We start from the raw sequence: 15,645 nt of genomic DNA on the forward strand, positions 1-15,645 counted from the left end.
TCACAATTGTATTAATAACTGATTTTCTGTAAGAAGAGATATAAATTTCATTCCCTTATGTATAAAATGTACCCTAATTCGTTTCTTGCAAAACATTTAGATTGCATGTGTGTTTTTCTCTATAACATAATTCTTATTAAGATACTTAAAGATGTACACCTTTGAGGAGCCAAAAATTTCTAGAATTAAACTTTTTTCTTCACCTGATCTTTGGGTTTATACTACTGTTGCCTTTATTTATATGACTGTAAGAAAGTACATTGTAATTGATGAAGAAAAAAATCATATGGTGGTGCACTTCTTTTTTTGCTACAGCCATTTGAAAGTACCTCTTTCTTAATGATTTACCCATTTTTGGGCTATTATCATGAAATAAATAACAGTTTCACAATTAAACTTTCGTTTATACTTTTACTAAAGATGAAGGGGACCAATCTTAACAAGTTTAACTAAAAAAATATAGGTTGGTGTTAATAATAGAAAGATTTACAAAATTTTGTTGCTTTTTTCGTGTCAAACTGACCATGCTCTCAATTTTGTAAATTTGGGATTTTTCTCTTTGTTTTAGAACAAAATTTATTTCAACTTCTCTGTTATAAAGGATTGAAAAAAAAACATATCTAAGAATTTTGAAAGAGAAAATTGATATTGAATGTACATATTTTTGGTACAAACATTTCTTTGTACCCCTCACCCATTTTCTCAACATTTCGGCTGAAGACACTGACCGGATTGGTTGTAAAATTTGAAAATTTTATTACTCAAAAGCTACTTATTGTAGATACACAATTTTTTCACAGAGTATAGTTTGATTATAATATTTTTTAAATTCATTGATATTTTCCACTTGTTTCACATGTTTTGGAAATAATTCCAGAACGAGATTTCAATGAGACTGAAACATCAGAAGAATACATCCTTTAAAACAAACAAATGCTGACATATTGATTTTGTTTTCAGGCCTCATGTTTTAACTGCATTATATCATATAAATATATGAAATAATGTTGCAACCCTTCCTAAGAAATCTCTAATATAAACACATAAAACCAATACCAACAACAAAATTTATCAATTTTAAAGATCCTGCGAACTTTGACATGATTCGACATAAAACCAACGTACTTAACGATAGGGTTCTATCAATTTTGTGTCAATCTATATTTGCTGTCAAAATTGGAAAGTAAAGTATATTTCATTGGTATTTTTTTTATAATTCATAACTTCTTTTTAAATTATCCGCTACATTGCCTAAAAAAATGTCTTCTACAAACGCAGATTCTTATCAATTCATATATAATATAAGCACATTTATAAAAAATATAAAATCATTTGGTACCCTATGTTCAGGTCTTCAATTCACATCCATCATTCAGTTTTAAATACAAGTCTTTATACATAGAATAATCTCAAATGAATTAAAAACAAGAATGCGTCCATAGTACACGGATGTCCCACTCGCAATATCATTTTCTATTTTCAGTGGACCGTGAAATTGGGGTCAAAACTCTAATTTGGTATTAAAATTAGAAAGATCATTTCATAGGAAACATGTGTACTAAGTTTCAATTTGATTGGACTTCAACTTCATCAAAAACTACCTTGACCAAAAACTTTAACCTGAAGCGGGACAGACGGACGAAAGGATGGATGGACGGACGGACAAAACGAGAGTTAAATGATAAAAACAAACACACTAAACAAATATTAACATTATTTCTAAATTACATTATGAATCAACATTATTTGTATAAAGAACAAAATAAAAAATGTCTTATACTATGTCAACTTCTTAGTAATACATTCATTATATAGGTACATTGTTGAAACATATAAAATGTATTAGTATATGAAATGAAAATAATACTTTATAGATTTTATTTGGTGCATTCAAAACACTTTTATGGATTTATCTTCATCAAGAACTCTCAAGCCAAAAATTTTGAAAGTCATGATATATAAATATTTTTTCTTATTAGCTTTAAAAACAGGATGAAAAGTTTTCCTTATGTCTAGCAGCCAAAATAAATAGATTTTAAAGTGTTACCAAAGTCACACAACCTTAAATTGCATGTTGCGTACTCAAGTTGTTGCATTGTTTTTTTCTTCTATTACAAAGGTCTTAAGATAGAGAAACGAAATGCAGACTTCACAAGGTTAACCAAGTGATTAATGAAGGTCATGATGATAATTTAAATACTAAATGTTGTTTTAAAATACAATGAGATTTTAGTTGTCAAATATCATTCATGTACTCTTATAAAATGGGTTTCTGCATGAAATGACAAAATATAAAATTTACTACATGTTGATCATGTTAGATGTAGGACACATTGATCCTGCTCTTAAAAAATAAACTTTACTGCGAAAAAACAATAAAAAAAAACCCATTCATACAGCATGATGTATTGTCATTTAATCAAGCTTTTGTTTTGATTTTGAGTTGATTTGATTGGTCTTGAAGATTTGATATGATGGATTTTGACAATTTTATCTTTAACAAATATTTGAGCATGAAATACATTACATTTAACTAAAGGTAGTAAAGCAGATGGCCCTTTTAAGATAGTCAGTATGGTTAAACATCAATAATCCACAACAATGAAAGATGCAATACAATACTTAAACACAATCAAGGGAAATCTAAACAGACAAAGGTAAATATATTTTCAAGTAATAAAAAAATCACATTTAACCTTACAATCTTTAATTTACTTAAATATAACTGCTTTAGTGTTTCCCTCTCTAAGAATAACTTATCTCCCCTTGAAAATGTCAAGCTGCCTAATTTTCCTATTGGAACTGCACTTGTCATCACAAAAAAAAATACATTCAAAGATTTTAGAAATTGAGAAAGCAGAGTTCTGAATTTGAAAAAGAGAACCATTAAGTACCTTGGTACAAAGAAGTTAACAGATTGATTACAAAAAACATTAGTATTAAACAAAATCTTGATGTATCTTTATATGAAAAATCTTTTTAACATTAAATTAAATATTTTGAAACATGACAATAACAATTACTTAAAATGGTACAAAAATATATAAATTATCTGATGCTAGATTTTAAAAAGCCAATTATCTTGAGGATATTAAATGAAATGAAATTTTAATTTGTTTCCTCTTCATTTGGTTTTACTTTGATTGTTTTGTCTTTGGTAGGATCCATAAAATCTTTCCCTGATATATCATTGAAATTGATACACTTTTTAATGGCATTATTGGGTACCTACCAAAATAAGAAATAATATAATGAATTCATTCTACTGGCAATTATATTTTTGTTTCTCTTACAATTGTGATCTGTAATATATTTCCTGCATAAAGAGTGCAATTTGAAAAAAGTAAAACTGTACAATGAAAGTCATAATTGCCAAAACATCAAATTCTCCCAACTGAAGTCTCATATTCGTCTGATGATAAGTTTGACGTGGCTCAATATCTATACATCCCGCCATTGTATTATTGTGCAATGGTCAATTTTTATCCTTGTCTTTCATTTTTGCTTATGTACTTTGTCTTTAAAGCGACTAAATGCTATTTTGTTTTTCTTTGTTAAAATAGTTACTAGTATTTGTTTTTATAGTGATTAAGATTACGACACAATGTTGACTGCTATACCTCAATTTTTTTTACATTTTTGCCTATTATGTCTATTTGTTTTGATCACACACTTTTGTCAATATTATGGAATTCTATGTGAATGTCATACAAGTGAGAGGTTTAGCTAGCTATAAAACCAGGTTTAATCCACCAATTTCTACATAAGGAAATGCCTGTACCAAGTTAGGAACATGACAGTTTGTTTTCCATTCGTTTGATGTGTTTGAGCTTTTGATTTTGCCATTTTATAAAGGACTTTCCGTTTGGAATTTTCCTTGGAGTTTGGTGTTTTTGTTATTTTACTTTTAACAATAATATAGGCCACACAAAGAGAATTTACCATATGAGAACTATGCATTACAACTCATGCACGAGCATTGTAATTCATTTGATATTAATAGATATAGGAAGATGTGGCATGAGTGCCAATGAGACAACTCTCCATCCAAGTTACAATTTATAAAAGTAAACCATTATAGGTCAAGGTACGGCCTTCAACACGGTATTAACTCTTGTTATATAATTTTAATATTAATAGTAAATTTGACAAAAGGCTCTTGTATGAAATAAAAAAGCATGTGTTGATATCAAGAATAAAATTTCCATTGATATGAAACCTATAAGTATCTTGACAGCATACAATTAAAGTATAGCAGTCAAGCAGATGATGATGATGATGGTGGATGGCTGCTTAACGTCCAGTGGGCAGTCAAGCAGAGACAGTGGCCTCAGTGGTCAAGTGGTCTTAGTACTTAATTTACAGTGATCACTTGCCTGTCAACAATGAGGTTTTGAGTTTGGACCCTGCTCATGGCATTTCAATTGATATTTCATAGTGTGTCTTTTTAAGTTGTTATGTTACACTACGGTTTCAGGTTAGGGTGAAGGTTGGCGCCTGTTATAAAGTTTAAACCCGCTACATTTGTATGCACCTGTCCTAATTCAGGAGCCTGTTGTTCAATGGTTTTCGTTTGTTGATGTGGTTCATAAGTGTTTCTCGTTTCTCGTTTTTTATATAGATTAGACCGTTGGTTTTCCTGTTTGAATTGTTTTACAGTCATTTTGGGACCCTTTATAGCATGCTGTTCAGTGTGAGCCAAGGCTCCGTGATAAAGGCCGTACTTTAATCTATAACTGTTCACTTTTTATACATTGTGACTTGGATGGAGGATTGCCAGTTTTCCTCCACCTTTAAAAACTGATCACAATGATATAGCATATTCTGAAAGCAGTGTTAAATACCAACAATAAATCAATGAAGCAGAATGACTGTGGCTTGAACCTACCTTTTCTAATGGTGTATAACATGGATGATGGTGTTTTATAGTAGGGTCGTTACTCCTCTTTTAATAGAATGACTGTGATTTGTACTACTACCTTTGCTAATGGTGTATAACATGGATGATGGTGTTTTATAGTAGGGTCGTTACTCCTCTTGTTATAGGATGACTGTGACTTGTACCTACCTTTTCTAATGATGCATAACATGGATGATGGTGTTTTATAGTAGGGTCGTTACTCCTCAATTTATAGAATGACTGTGATTTGTACCTACCTTTTCTAATGGTGTATATCATGTATGATGGTGTTTTATAGTAGGGTCATTACTCTTCTTGTTATAAGCACATAAACATGCCCATCGTCTGTATTTGCTGTCGTTGGCATTACTTGTATGTAACAAGTTGGAATGGAAGAACAGGGCATCACCTATTAACATCAATTATATACATGACTATACATTTAACTAATAGATGTATACTTATAAATGCCATTTCATGTATGTTTTAAAAGAGTAAATGAATAAAAGGGTGCGTATTAATAGTGCAGGTTAGACAAACAAAATATCAGCTGATATTTCAAAGCAAAAAGAATGGACTGCAAACTAACATCCAGATTCTCATCACAAAGAGTTTTAAAGAACTGTAGAAGATTTATTTTCTTAGTATAACACCTAAGTTCAATACCAGTCTGTGTAGGTTCATTCAAATCATTAGTTTCCTATGTTTAGAGTTTCTGGACTGTTTTTCTTTTTGGCCATGGTGTTGTCTTTTACATTTAAGAGTTTTTAATTGTCCCTTAGTATCTTCTCCCTCTTTTTTCTTTCTTTTACACAGATTAGCAATGACAACTTAAGGAAATAACAAAAAAATGGACAATGGGACGCAACTCTGCAATTTTCCAGTGTATATTTCAAAGAGAAATCAATTTTATTGTCAAAAATAAAATGTCAAGAGCAGTCAAACTTTGGAAATTGTGTACTGACCAAAGAGGTCTTTCTAATATTTTAAAAGCATTTTCTTTCTTTCAAGTATTTTTTTACATGTCATTAAACTGTCATTACCAGTAAAAAATTCTTGTCCATCGTGCAATGTATATTAAATTAGAACAGTGGATGCTTATATTATAAGCATATTTTTTTTACAAATTAATGAAATATCAGGAATACCTGGTTCCATTTCTACATATTCTAATTTCAGGATATTTTTTTAGTTAATTAAACCTCTATATATTAGCCCCAGTCTGACCTCCAACCATAATATGTTCTATTCTGCCACAATTCTGTGATCCTCGTAAAATCTAAAATTTAAAAATAAAAGAAATAAAAATCTGACTTTGACACTCAAAAACAGCTTTTTACACTTTCCTTCTGTAACTTACACGATGACTTAAGTTATAGCATATACAACAGCAAATATGCAAATTACAGGCAAACATCAAATTTCATTTTTGAAATGAGTGAATTCTAGTTTCAACATAACTTGATGATACGACAAGTTTATCTAGTCGTTTATAATATTGATCTCATCCAAGATACTTGGTGAACCCATGTCTGTAATGTTTTAGTTGTAAAATTTAAACTGAAATAAAGTTAATACCTGTAAACATCCATTCTCTTTTGTAATTTTGACTATTGCAATAAAAACTGTCATCATATCTGGGTACAAACAGCCATTCTTATACCAATATCTAGAATCATAAAAAAAATAAATGATATAAGAAAGGTAACAAAATTTATCATTTCTGAAATTTTACATGAGAGAAGGTACAAAAGGCCAAATGTCATACCAAAGAACCCAATTCAACGACTGGGCATTGCCATGAAGAGTAAATAATAGCATTTGGAAAAAAAATTGTGATTATGACGATTGAGGCTGAAAGTTAATAACAAGATGGACAAACTGACTGACAGGTGGATGGGTAAAAAACATTACAACCATTTGAGCTTTCTAGCATGGTAAACAAACAAAAATGTATGGATATATGTAAAAGAGACAACATCTCATTTATATTAAAACAAATCAAAGCATATAGTGTGGTCTCTATCAACTCAAAAAGTTACAGCGAAATAAATAAATTTCAAAATAGACAAGTGTTAAATTAAACCCATAGAATTGGTCACATCTCTATCATTAAGTATTTAAGGATAGTTGTCTCAATGGAAATCATGCCACATCTCCTTATTCCTATATACTGTAAATTCAGTATTTTTGCTACCATTTATTTTTACTAATGTTGAATAATGTACAACTAAAGGCTCTTAATACTGTGGATTCATCATTTTTCGTTGGATACCAATTTTCGTTGATTTCGTGGGTACAGGTGAACAACGAATTTAAACGATCAACGAATTACAAATTTCCCATAAGGTTGTATGCAGACTTCGGCAAAACCACGAAATTAAATATCCACGAAAATACAAGTTTTCATCAATCCATGAAAATTAGTATCCACGAAAATGAATGAATCCACAGTAGCCTGTTTCACTCACCTAGGTCTATGTGCATTGTCAAAAATGGAAACTCTTACATTGGGGACTAGACTAGTTAGAATTCATGACAAAAACCTCTATTTTGTTGATCTTGTATGTGTATTATTGATATTTTTTTCTGTTTACAGTTTCACTCTATCTTCTTTTTTTTGCCCAAAACACAAAGAGTAAAAAAAATAATCATTTAAGGGTTATCTTTCCTATAAAGTCTACTAACAATTTCAGCCAAAATTTACTTATTTGTACATCTTTTCTTGCAGATCTCTTTTGATATTTAAAGTGTATATCTACTATTAAACAATAAGTACGTCTAAACAAGTGACAACTCTACGACAGATCCATCCATTGGATCACCAGTGAAGGTGATACACGGCTGAAAACACATATTATATTCATTTTTACTCTAAATATCAGCACAACAATGTTAAATCTACAAATTTGCGGAAGCAAATTTTTGTTCTTCCCTCGGCGGAATTCGAACTCTTGCTATTCAATATATAGTTTGGTAACAACCCAGTTTGGTTATATTTGGCCCAGTATCAGAGGAGAAGATTTTTGTAAAAAGTTAACAGACGACACAAAATGTGGGATCAATTATTGCGATTTCAGATAATTCTGCATACAAATAATACTTTCAAAATTTAAAATATGAGTTTTGTTGTTGCGATAAAACTTTCCTGTAGCGATTTCTACAATGTTATGAACAATTCAATCATATCTGAGTTTACACCAGATGACATCATCATATCAGTTAAGGATTGTTGTCTCAATGGCAATCATACCACATCTCCTAATTCCTATATACTGTAAATTTGGTATTTTTGCTACCATTTATTTTTACTAATGTTGAATAATGTACAACTAAAGGCTCTTAATACTGTGGATTCATCATTTTTCGTTGATTTCGTGGGTACAGGTGAACCACGAATTTAAACGTTTAACGAATTACAAATTTCCCATAAGGTTGTATGCAGACTTCGGCAAAACCACAAAATTAAATATCCACGAAAATACAAGTTTTCATCAATCCATGAAAATAAGTATCCACGAAAATGAATGAATCCACAGTAGCCTGTTTCACTCACCTAGGTCTATGTGCATTGTCAAAAATGGAAACTCTTACATTGGGGACTAGACTAGTTAGAATTCATGACAAAAACCTCTATTTTGTTGATCTTGTTTGTGTATTATTGATATTTTCTTCTGTTTACAGTTTCACTCTATCTTCTTTTTTTTTGCCCAAAACACAAAGAGTAAAAAAAATAATCATTTAAGGGTTATCATTCCTATAAAGTCTACTAACAATTTCAGCCAAAATTTACTTATTTGTACATCTTTTCTTGCAAATCTCTTTTGATATCTAAAGTGTATATCTACTATTAAACAATAAGTACGTCTAAACAAGTGACAACTCTACGACAGATCCATCCATTGGATCACCAGTGAAGGTGATACACGGCTGAAAACACATATTATATTCATTTTTACTCTTAATATAAGCACAACAATGTTAAATCTAAAAATTTGCTGAAGCAAATTTGTGTTCTTCCCTCTGCGGGATTCGAACTCTTGCTATTCAATATATAGTTTGGTAACAACCCAGTTTTGTTATATTTGGCCCAGTAGTTTCAGAGGAGAAGATTTTTGTAAAAAGTTAACAGACGACACAAAATGTGGGATTAATAATTGCGATTTCAGATAATTCTGCATACAAATAATACTATAAAAATTTAAAATATGAGTTTTGTTGTTGCGATAAAACTTTCCTGTTGCGATTTCTACAATGTTATAAACAATTCAATCATATCTGAGTTTACACCAGATGACATCATCATATCAGTACAAGCTGTTTTTGTGAATATCTAAAGTGGAAATTCTGTTGAGGACAATATACCTTTCTTAAAACACATAAAAAAAGACAAATTTATCTCTTTTAATGATATATCATAGAACCACACACTTGACTGTGTATTTTTATAATATATCATAAAACCACACACTTGACTGTGTAGTTTTATAATATATCATAAAACTACACACTTGACTCTGTATTTCAAAGATTTACCAATAATCCTGGTGCCACAGATGGCTGCCTCCTGTGAATGGCTCTTTCATCATTAATTTTGTATGATAATGGTATCCCTCTCCACTAAGAAGCTGCAAAGAACTATGAAATGAGCAGTCAAATTCTATAACAAAATGAACTTCACTTATGGATTACTAAAAACTTATTTATTTAATGTGAAGTTATATCCAGTCAATGAAGTACATTAAATTCAATAATATGTGATAATTCAAACTGCAAAATTCTAAAATTTCAAGCAGCATTATCAAAGGTTGTCTGATTGCCCAGGAAGAGTGAACGTCATTTTCTGGTAAATAAAAGCTCCAGCATGTCCAGGAAAGCCACCATTTTTAATTCTTTACTTAAATTAAAAGTAACATTTTTAAATCTCCTTTTCGTAAAGTTTAATGTCACTGTGAAGTGCAAACAAACCTTAAACAAATGTTGATAGGTGAACTCAATTTGCCACAGTAAAACAGATGTATCACTAAGGCCAAACTTAAAATGCAAACCCATTATCTCCTAAATGATAATTACCTTTTCACATGTGTTTACAATTTTCTCACACCTTCCTACCATGCCAGTGACATCAGAACCTGGATGATTCCAAAGTGTCATCATGCTTTCTCTCCCTTTACCATTTGCAACCTTAAACATGTATATTCACATTTTAATGGTTTAAATTTTCACAGATAAAACATATTTTAGTCCTTTCTGAATCCCATAAATATTTTCAAATATCTTGGTCAATTTGAAGACTATTAAGCAATTATGATGAAAATGGAGAATATCTTTATAATATATATATATATCATTCATGATCATGAGGAACCTTAAAATAATTGACAGTATATGCTGGCGAAGTGTTCATCTTGGAGCAAACTTTAAGACAGATAGGATATGGAAAAATAAATTTCAGCCTATATAGTATAAGTCCCTATCAACAAAGTGGAAGAAGGCCTTTAATGTACTCTCTTATAGGGAAAATAAGAATTCAGAAACACATTTTGTTTTATTGAAGTAAATTACCTTATGAAAACAGTTCATGTATGTCAATATATATGGGCCGTATAAAAGCAATAATTATGAATGACAGAAACAGCAGCGTGTTCACTTGTAAACTTTAATTATTCATAAAACTGACTAAAGTACATGTAATATGGAGTTTTCACAAATTATGTATATTTACTTCCCATGAATAGTTATACAGTATAACAAAGTTCTAAAAATACCCCAAAAGCATGCTTTCTGATTGCATCGTTATCTTCTAATGCCATCTTTACTTTCTCTAGCTCATCATGGTCTAGAAGTCCTCTGAAAAAAATTCTGATTATTTAAGGCTTTCTGGAATTGATAGTTAAGATACAAAACTTTGCAAGAACCAGAAAAGTGCCACAAAATATGCAGCATGTCATGGAAAACCTTACATATAACAGCTTATGAGTTTTCTTTATAAATTGTAAATGCAGTGAAACCCTAATAAAAAACTGTGACTCTTTTCAAGAAAAATCTTAAAATATAACTTACAGTTAGTTACACTGACATGTGGCTCCAACATGGTCAAATCTGACCTGAAAACCTTCGGGGATCGGTAGGCCACCTGTGACCTTTAACCTTAACAAATGTTCAAATATGACTATCTAAAACTTGCCTAAAAGTGACCTGGCGAAATGACGTAATTTTAAAAGTGATCTTTTGACCTAAGAGGATACCCTGATATATCTACCTTACTGGAGCCCCTGACACATGAATAATTTTGCTCGTAAGATTCTTTATTTAGAGAGCCATTGAACCTGTTCTTAGCTGAAGAATCGTTTGAAATAGACTTAATATGCTTCACAAGAATAACTTCACAATACGGGTATTAAACAATTTTTTCTCACAATACATTGAATATATAGTCAAAATTGTCTAAATCATCAACACTAGAGTAGAAATAGCATGGCTTATTTCAAACTTCCATTCATTTTTCAAAACTAAAACAGGATCATGATCAACAGAGTTTTCGATAGGATGAATAAAGGTCAGAGAGACTTTAATTCTTTTTTTAAGGCATATTGTTCAGTTCTTGTCTAATAACAAAAAATCGACTAACATGTAATGTGAAGAAAATTCTATCATGATTGCCAAAATTGTTTAGCAAACTATTGCCTGTTTAATTCATATGTTGTTTAGTTATTGGACTAAGATATGTCATACCCGCAGTAAGCCAGAGGAAGACATATATGTCCCGCAGTAAGAGGGTTACAGTTATTTTCTGCAATTTATTGATAATTTTTTTTCAAATTTCTTCTGCGTTTAATATAACTACTGGGTCAAATTAAACCAAACTTGGCATCAATCAGTATTAAGGTATCTATATGATTTTAAACTTATTTTACATGATTTCCAAAACCACAATAGATACAGGTGATCGACACGGACTCTTGAGAGCCTTTAGTTTCATTTACAGATGTATTTCATTTCCATTCCTTCATTCCGATTGATAAATTCTGGGAGCGAGCTTACCAGATTGATCTATTGTTTGATTAGCCACGACTCAAGCAAGTCCTAAAACATGACACGTCGGACGACCTTTTAAAGATTGTGCTGGCGTCTGACGGCCTTTTTAGGACTTGCTGGGGTTGTTGCAGATGTCAGATCAATTTCGGACTAGTTTATCACATACCCAATGAATTTTGCCTTTTCTTAAACCAAGCCTTTTTGTCGATAGTATAGAGAAATATTGTACCTCACGATATGCATGCAGTGGAAGAATATGGTTCTTAAATGTCGGTTATCTTTGACCTCTTTTTGTTTATCAGCAAAAATTGTGTTCACTCTTGTGTGACGTCATGACAGACTTGCTACAAGTCCCTCGCTTATTGAAATGATCTTCCTTTACAGCCTCGTATGAATGAATATTGAATAAAACAGCGTCTTCAGATGAAGAAAATATTAACAACTGATTTTCACCGCAAAAAACATCACGAGCAATCTAAAGAAAAGGCGCGCCATGTGCTTTTTATTTGTATAACTTTGATCAATTATGTGTATGGTTTGTTTGATGTACAGTTGGGTTTTGTATAACATTGTCTTAAGATTCATTTTTAAAGGAAAATATAATTAAACAAAACCTGTCCTATGATTACTTTAATATGTGATTAAATTCTTGCATGCTTATTTTTGCTTAAATTTTCCATCTCGCGACTATTACGTTTTGCAAATACCCTTCCTGAACATAATATATCTTTCCATAATACGACCGGATTCATGAGGCAATTAAGGTGAGAAATCTCTTGTTTTATCCTGTTTGTCTTTATCTGCCTTTCTACATACATGCATGTTTTTGATGTATCATATGTTTACACAGTTTTGGCTGCTTGATCCTAATTATTGTCACATTAACCTGTTTGGGTTGCTCATCCATTTTTGTCAATATAACGAAACTGTAAACAACTTCCATACAAGTGCGAGGTTTAGCTATTTTTAAAACTAGGTTAAGCTACCACTTTCTTCAAAAATTGCCTATACCAAGGCAGGAATATGTCAGTTATTTTTCACTTATTCCGTTAATTGAAAGCGTTTGATTTTGTCAATTTTTATTGACTTCCGCTTTTGAATTTGCCTTGGAGTTCGGTATTTTAGTTTACCTTTTTTCTAACTTGTTTCCTGATCATTTGACTATTTGGCTCTAGCTAGTTTTACATAGCTATCCGAATGTTGCAAGGGAGAGGACCAGCCTAATTTTGCCCTTCACGGAGACTCTTGATCATTTGAGTGCTTTATTCAACGCGGTTATTTTTTTATACATCTTGAAGAATACGTAAAGAATAGTGGAATAAAAGGTTGAATGTTTAATAAACCCATCTCTATAAATTTTTCTGGGTTATTAAATGCATATTAAATTTTCGGGGGGAGGAGGAGGAGGAAGGGAGGGGTGGGGCTGAGTTTTGAAAAAAAAACTTTGCCTAACGACTCAGAAAAGTATACCTTCTCTCGACCGTTCTTTTTTGGGGGCAAAAAACCCTCTAGACAATGATATAGCTGTTCAAAAAGATACTTCTTTTTTTCTCCGTTCACACGATGAATATGCAATGAATCTGAAAATCTAGAGTCGATTTACCTATGTGTTAATATACTACAGGATATTGAGATCCCTGTACACAAAGAAGCACTCCAACTCAAAGCTCAAATTTTATAGAATGTAATGACTGTGGAATACATATCAGGTTTGTTCAATAATATAAAACAAGGCGATGCGGTATGAATGCCAATTAGACACATCTACTATATTACAAATGAAGTGGATTTAAGCAACTATGAGTCACCATACGGCCTTCAACAATGAACAAAACCTATATACTGTATAGTGAGCTTTAAAACGCCACGACATGACAAAATTTAAAACAATTCAAACGAAAAACGAACAGCCTGTTTTATGACACAGCAATAAACGAAAAAACACAAATGACAGACTGCTACTAACGGAAATAACTTAATAAAGGTTTCTGATAGGCACATATAAAATTTGGCGGGGTTAAACATATTTGTGAGCTCTTGATCATCCCATAACATGGGACAATGGTGTAAATGCACAACATAAGAACAAACTAAAAATCAATTGTAAATAGTTTGACTCATCAGATTTGCAGGAAGCACAAACAAATAAATCACCTAAAGACAAAAGATATAAAGTTCCAATCTAAGAGTACTCGCAATTCCTGAAAGGTAGCTCAAGGCCAATAACAACTAATAAATATATCATGTTCTCTAAAATAAAGCAGCAAAAATTACGCATCAAACGGACTTAATGTAAGGACGGCATCAAAAGTATGAGAAATGCATGATATAATGTAATTCCAAAACATACGTACAAAGTATCGATAGGATGTAGGACTATTAGTTTTCATTTCTGTATACCTAAACATCAAAAACAAAACCAATATGAGAACCGATAAAAACAATATTAAAAGATTTTGATATCATTTAAGAATAAGTTTATTCAAATAATTAATGAGTTTAAATTGATCGTATCTAAATGTACCACTCTGATAAACAACACTTAAGATAAAATTAGATTATGATATACAAATATTTTAAATATGCTATCGATACTGTAATCAACCTTAATTAAAAAAATAAATATTTAGGAATGAATAGCATTTTAATTGTATTGATTTCTGTCAAAATATTGAAAATTTTATAAGTATTTTATTTATTTAGATTCCTTTGATATTTAAATTCCACCGTATCAAGTTTATTATTGCTGATATTGTTTTCCATGAATTAAATAAATACAAAAAAAAGTGTCACCGATGTATTTATAGCTTCGTCAACCAAAAACGTAAACAGTATGCCTTCCATATCTCAGCGGTGTATGGAGTAACCTTTCCGAGGGCCCTTGGAACCATACATTCTCATTCGATTATATAACGCCTACAGAAGCGTACAAACTGCATGTTTTAGTTTTTACGTCAATTGCGTTGTAAACGGTATTTGTCTCTATTGACCGCCAAGAACATGTCGAATAACTTACTTTCATAATGATTTCTGCCGATTCTTTCATATTTATTGCTGGTTTAGATTTATCAACGGTAGCTATAGCCAAATTTCTTCCGTGTACTCCATATTTTTGGTACCCGTCACAAACGTGGTTTATATATATATGCGCTTTTGTTCCCCAAATAGGATTGTACACTATTACAAGCCAATCTCGCCAATTGTATTTTTCCTGAAGAAAATTATAAAGGATGAATGAAAAATTGTGATTACTCAGTCCATAATGCTTCACGGATAAATCATCAGTATCAATACTAGCCTGATCATACCACTTACTTACCACCTCTTGGTCGACAGACTGCATGAGGTTGGTAACATTTTGTTTTCTAGCTGTCCATTCAACTTGATGAGTTTGATAATAGTTTTCACCGTACTCAAAACTTAAATGATGCCATAAAACGTTTCTTTTCGATATCTTTTATGGTCAAAAGCAGATTATAATTGTGTTGTATCTATTCAAAATTTGAGTTTATATTCTGTTCCACTAGACCAAATTGAATTTCAGTGGTTGTCCATTTTATTTGACTGGCAAGATCTTTAAGTTTTATATCAACGCTATTAAAACGCTCAGTCATTTCATGATATAACTTTTTGATTTCCTGCAATTCTGAGGTTTCGTTTGTTCCGAAAATATTGAGAACAACGTCTACGATAGTAGCTATTGCTTT

The 15,645-nt window shown here is 31.3% G+C and overlaps 1 pseudogene; it reads right to left on the reverse strand.

The window, feature by feature from the left end:
- Positions 1 to 3,108: 3,108 nt before the first annotated feature.
- Positions 3,109 to 12,181, reverse strand: LOC127728986 (probable phytanoyl-CoA dioxygenase; annotated as a pseudogene).
- Between the last annotated feature and the right edge of the window lie 3,464 nt (positions 12,182 to 15,645).

The sequence above is a fragment of the Mytilus californianus genome, unplaced genomic scaffold (assembly GCF_021869535.1).
Source record: "Mytilus californianus isolate M0D057914Y unplaced genomic scaffold, xbMytCali1.0.p SCAF_2, whole genome shotgun sequence".
Lineage (NCBI taxonomy): Eukaryota > Metazoa > Mollusca > Bivalvia > Mytilida > Mytilidae > Mytilus > Mytilus californianus.